Source organism: Coregonus clupeaformis, unplaced genomic scaffold (assembly GCF_020615455.1).
Source record: "Coregonus clupeaformis isolate EN_2021a unplaced genomic scaffold, ASM2061545v1 scaf3606, whole genome shotgun sequence".
NCBI classification, from domain to species: domain Eukaryota; kingdom Metazoa; phylum Chordata; class Actinopteri; order Salmoniformes; family Salmonidae; genus Coregonus; species Coregonus clupeaformis.
Window position 1 is genome coordinate 37,405 of NW_025537060.1, and position 5,159 is coordinate 42,563.

The window sequence follows — 5,159 nt, forward strand, 5'->3', positions numbered from 1 at the left end:
ATCCCTTTAAATACTTAAATATCGTTCTTGGTTGTACCTGTGTCTTTTAAGTAACAAAAGGTTCAAGCTAATGTCAACACAAGCATAAACCACTGTAACGTCTCAAATAAATGACTAACATTTAAATAATTGTATGTTCCTTTGTTTGTTTTTTTAAAACACTGCTCCCTTTTTAGAAAGTGAAAAAAGTTTAAGCACATTAAAACGCTTTTTAACTTTGCTGCAGTAGTAGTTGCCAGATTTAACAACAAAATTAAAATCAGTATCTGAACCGTCTTCCAACCAACCAGTTGGAAGAGTTAAAAACAGCCCTGGGTTGAATGTCACCCCAAGTTGCTCGAGCAGCAGTGTAACCCAGCACTTCAAAAGAGAAAACATTCTTAGGTTGGACGACGCTAGCTTGCCATTAATACAAAATGGCAGTAATGTTAAAAACCTCTTAGAAGTATTCTCCACATACATTCTCATAGTAAATGCACTTAAAAAGAGAGTAATGCTACAATACAATAACACTTATTTTCTAAATGTTTAGGAGTCCAGCAACACATTCCAATAGTTGATAGTTCACAGCAGATGATAGTTGTTTTTTTCAGATCGGCTAGATTAGAAGGCTGTTCCAATGTTGGTTCCAGTGTTCTAGAATCAATTCTAGGTGGTTCTAGGAAGGACATGATGGTTCTCTGGATGATGTCGACACACTCTCTGACCTCGTGATCTTTAATGATGAGGGAGGGGCCAGACGGATGATGTCACCGTGGTGGGGCCAACAGTCCGTTGTCACGGAGACGTATGCAGACTCTCCAGGCGTCATAGTCTGTGGGGCGAGGGAGAAAAGTGCGCACACACACACACACACGTCAGGGGTCAAAGCTTCAGCCTACAGAGCAGACGACTGCAAAACCTGCCAACAAGCAGGGCCCTAAATGAACCATTTTCATTGTTTAAAAAGTGAGGAGCACAACATCAGATTTAGGAGCACCAGACAGATCGGGGGACCAACTCCATATCAATGCACATGATTTTAGAATGAGATATTGGACTTTTGGTCATGTAGTGTACATAGGATTTTTTACTGTCGCTCCCAAATTAAAACTGCAGGTCGCACAGCAAAATGTTTCATCGCATTATGCCAACAACACAATGTTCATTGTTCATCTAAGCAAACAGGAATCTCTTCCTGGTCAGGTGACGTGCGTTGATGGCCTAGCGTGATATTCTGACAGTTGACCTACTCCTAACAGGACAGCTGGGGCTCTGTGGAACAGTATAGCTTCCTTCCCTGTCTTCCCCGAGCTGGGCTCAAACCAGGGAGCTTTCTACACAGCACCACCGGCCAGCCAAAGACAGAGCGCTGATGAACCAAGAGACTCATGGGAACAACGGCCTCAGTCACTGGTACCCGTCACTAACCTCAGCACCCAGAACCGGGCCACTCCTACTCGTTAAGTCTTTCAAGAGAGACTACACCACAGCGAACTGGCTTCACATCAGATACATCCATACCTTTAGTCTCCTTGATGACGAGTAGCATTGAGGGAGGCCTTTGCCCCGGACGACGGGCACGCATCTCTTTAGGGAAGCTTTGACGGTTCTGACCTCAGCAACTGACCCATCTTCTCAGCGTTCTCCGCAAGCTTCTCTTCCTCCAGAACCTGTAGGGCAGGACAACATACTGAGACCAACAGTTGTGAGGAGCAGTCCGTTCTAAGGCTTCTATTGCAGTCAGGACTTTGTTTAACACATATCCAGCGACCCATGACCCAACACAGTGAACTAGTGTCCACACAACACAATAAACAGTACCACGAGCAGCCACAAATCTCCTTTATACATTTAGTTGTGTACACCAGTAGATCTTAGTCCATATTGAGGGTTTAATGAGAGATAAACCTCGTGAAAGCAGCGGTTGACCGCGGCGTGTTAGCGATCACTCCGAGGAGATAGGAGCCCAAGTTCTGTGGTCAGAGGAAATAGGATGGTCCCACCCACTGCTTTGAAGTACTCTCAACTGTCTGTTGCTCTGGGGAGTATCCGGTCTTACTAAACCAGCTAGCCAGATACAGTACTCTCAGCTGTCTGTTGCTCTGGGGAGTATCCCGTCTTACTAAACCAGCTAGCCAGATACAGTACTCTCAGCTGTCTGTTGCTCTGGGGAGTATCCTGTCTTACTAAACCAGCTAGCCAGATACAGTACTCTCAGCTGTCTGTTGCTCTGGGGAGTATCCTGTCTTACTAAACCAGCTAGCCAGATACAGTACTCTCAGCTGTCTGTTGCTCTGGGGAGTATCCTGTCTTACTAAACCAGCTAGCCAGATACAGTACTCTCAGCTGTCTGTTGCTCTGGGGAGTATCCTGTCTTTACTAAAACCAGCTAGCCAGATACAGTACTCTCAGCTGTCTGTTGCTCTGGGAGTATCCTGTCTTACTAAACCAGCTAGCCAGATACAGTACTCTCAGCTGTCTGTTGCTCTCGGGAGTATCCTGTCTTACTAAACCAGCTAGCCAGATACAGTAATCTCAGCTGTCTGTTGCTCTGGGGGAGTATCCCGTCTTACTAAAACCAGCTAGCCAGATACAGTACTCTCAGCTGTTCTGTTGCTCTGGGGAGTATCCCGTCTTACTAAACCAGCTAGCCAGATACAGTACTCTCAGCTGTCTGTTGCTCTGGGGAGTATCCGCTTACTAAAACCAGCTAGCCAGATACAGTACTCTCAGCTGTCTGTTGCTCTGGGGAGTATCCCGTCTTACTAAAACCAGCTAGCCAGATACAGTACTCTCAGGCTGTCTGTTGCTCTGGGGAGTATCCCGTCTTACTAAACCAGCTAGCCAGATACAGTACTCTCAGCTGCTGTCTGTTGCTCTGGGAGTATCCCGTCTTACTAAACCAGCTAGCCAGATACAGTACTCTCAGCTGTCTGTTGCTCTGGGAGTATCCCGTCTTACTAAAACCAGCTAGCCAGATACAGTACTCTCAGCTGTCTGTTGCTCTGGGGAGTATCCTGTCTTACTAAAACCAGCTAGCCAGATACAGTACTCTCAGCTGTCTGTTGCTCTGGGGAGTATCCTGTCTTACTAAACCAGCTAGCCAGATACAGCTCTCAGCCGTCTGTTGCTCTGGGGAGTATCCTGTCTTACTAAACCAGCTAGCCAGATACAGTACTCTCAGCTGTCTGTTGCTCTGGGGAGTATCCTGTCTTACTAAACCAGCTAGCCAGATACAGTACTCTCAGTGTCTGTTGCTCTGGGGAGTATCCGTCTTACTAAACCAGCTAGCCAGATACAGTACTCTCAGCTGTCTGTTGCTCTGGGGAGTATCCTGTCTTACTAAACCAGCTAGCCAGATACAGTACTCTCAGCTGTCTGTTGCTCTGGGGAGAATTCTGTCTTACTAAAAACAACAGCTAGCCAGATACAGTAATCTCAGCTGTCTGTTGCTCTGGGGAGTATCCTGTCTTACTAAACCAGCTAGCCAGATGCGGGTCTCCATCTCTCCTAATGTTTGAATCTCTCCATAGCCAAATAACTAACTAGCTAAATAGCTAACTAGCTAACTAGCTAACATAAATAAATAAATAAAGCTAGCTACCACATACCTCTAGAGCTGCCATGGCAACGCTTACAGGCCAGAGGGTTTCCTCCGTACGTGAGAGCCGTGCTCTCCAGGCGATGGTCAGCATCACCCGTCATCACACAGCACCGCAGACACCTGGCAGGGTCAAGGTTCACATTTATAGGAGACTGACATGACCCAGACACACCATGACCCAATCACAACAGTCAGAAAATGCTGAATAAGCAGTGAGTTAGCCACAGAAGGAAGTGAATTAAACAATGAATATTCATGTATTGATGCAACCCATCCCTTATAAAATTATTAGACAGCATTTTCATTTAGTAAATCAAAATTACAGTACAAAAATTGCAAAAAGAAAGAGTGTCACAGTGTTGTGTTTCCTCACAGGGTAGACTCCTCGACAGAGCCTTTCCCAGGATCACGATGTCAGGACGAACTTCCCTCATGGTCCACAGCCAGCCGTCTGCCTGTACGGGCCAGTCCAGTCTGAACCTCATCAGCTATGAACAGCACCTAGACATGGAACACAGAGACATTAGTGTAGTCCAGCCATCTGCCTGTACGGGCCAGTCCAGTCTGAACCTCATCAGCTATGAACAGCACCTAGACATGGAACACAGAGACATTAGTGTAGTCCAGCCAGCGTCTTGCCTGTACGGGCCAGTCAGTCTGAACCTCATCAGCTAGAACAGCACCCTAGACATGGAACACAGAGACATTAGCGTGTAGTCCAGCCAGCCGTCTGCCTGTACGGGCCAGTCCAGTCTGAACCTCATCAGCTGTAGAACAGCACCTAGACATGGAACACAGAGACATTAGTGTAGTCTATGTATGAGTCTGTCTCTCCACACTACAGCCAGCTCCAGCCCAGGCTGAACCTCATCAGCTATGAACAACACCATGCAGTAGGAGATATCAAATCACATTTCATTTATAAAGTCGATTTTACTTCAACAGTTGCCACAAAGTGATTTACAATAACCTGGTATCTAGACCCAAGCACAGGAAGCACAGTTACAAGGAAAAAGGTCACATCAGTATATTTGTCCATCTCACCAAAATGGACCGATAGAGCAATCAACCAAAAGTGGGGAAAGTGTCCGTTTCCAATGACGAAGATCCACCGTTGATTCTGAAGGCTCGCAGTACGATGTGCGTTTGTGTTTAATGCGGAGACGTCTTGCACTACTCACGTTGTTCTGAGTGCAGAGCTCTCTGACGGTGGTGAGGTATCCAGGATCAGGAACCACCACGCCAGCCTCTCCCTGGATTGGCTCCACCATGAAGGCTGCTACATTAGGGTCCCGGAGAGATTTCTGGAACAACCATCAGCACACACTCAGTGATAACAGGTAACTAGACTAGTCAATCAATCCGTGTTTCCTTGATAATCCCATCAATGGAAATACAGGGCTGGAGACACTCCATTTGCCTCTGTATACTGACACAGTATGGAAGCAAGGCCAATTTCCCAGACCAAAAGCCTTCTCAATGGAGATTCTTCATTGAAGGATATTTTAGAACAGGACTAGGCCTTATCTGGCTCCAGGAAACTGGCCTGTAGAGTAGTAACATTAACATTAAG

At 46.4% G+C, this 5,159-nt stretch overlaps 1 pseudogene; it reads right to left on the reverse strand.

Annotated features, from left to right (window-relative positions):
• Positions 1-568: 568 nt before the first annotated feature.
• LOC123490280 lies at positions 569-4,890 on the reverse strand (annotated as a pseudogene).
• Between the last annotated feature and the right edge of the window lie 269 nt (positions 4,891-5,159).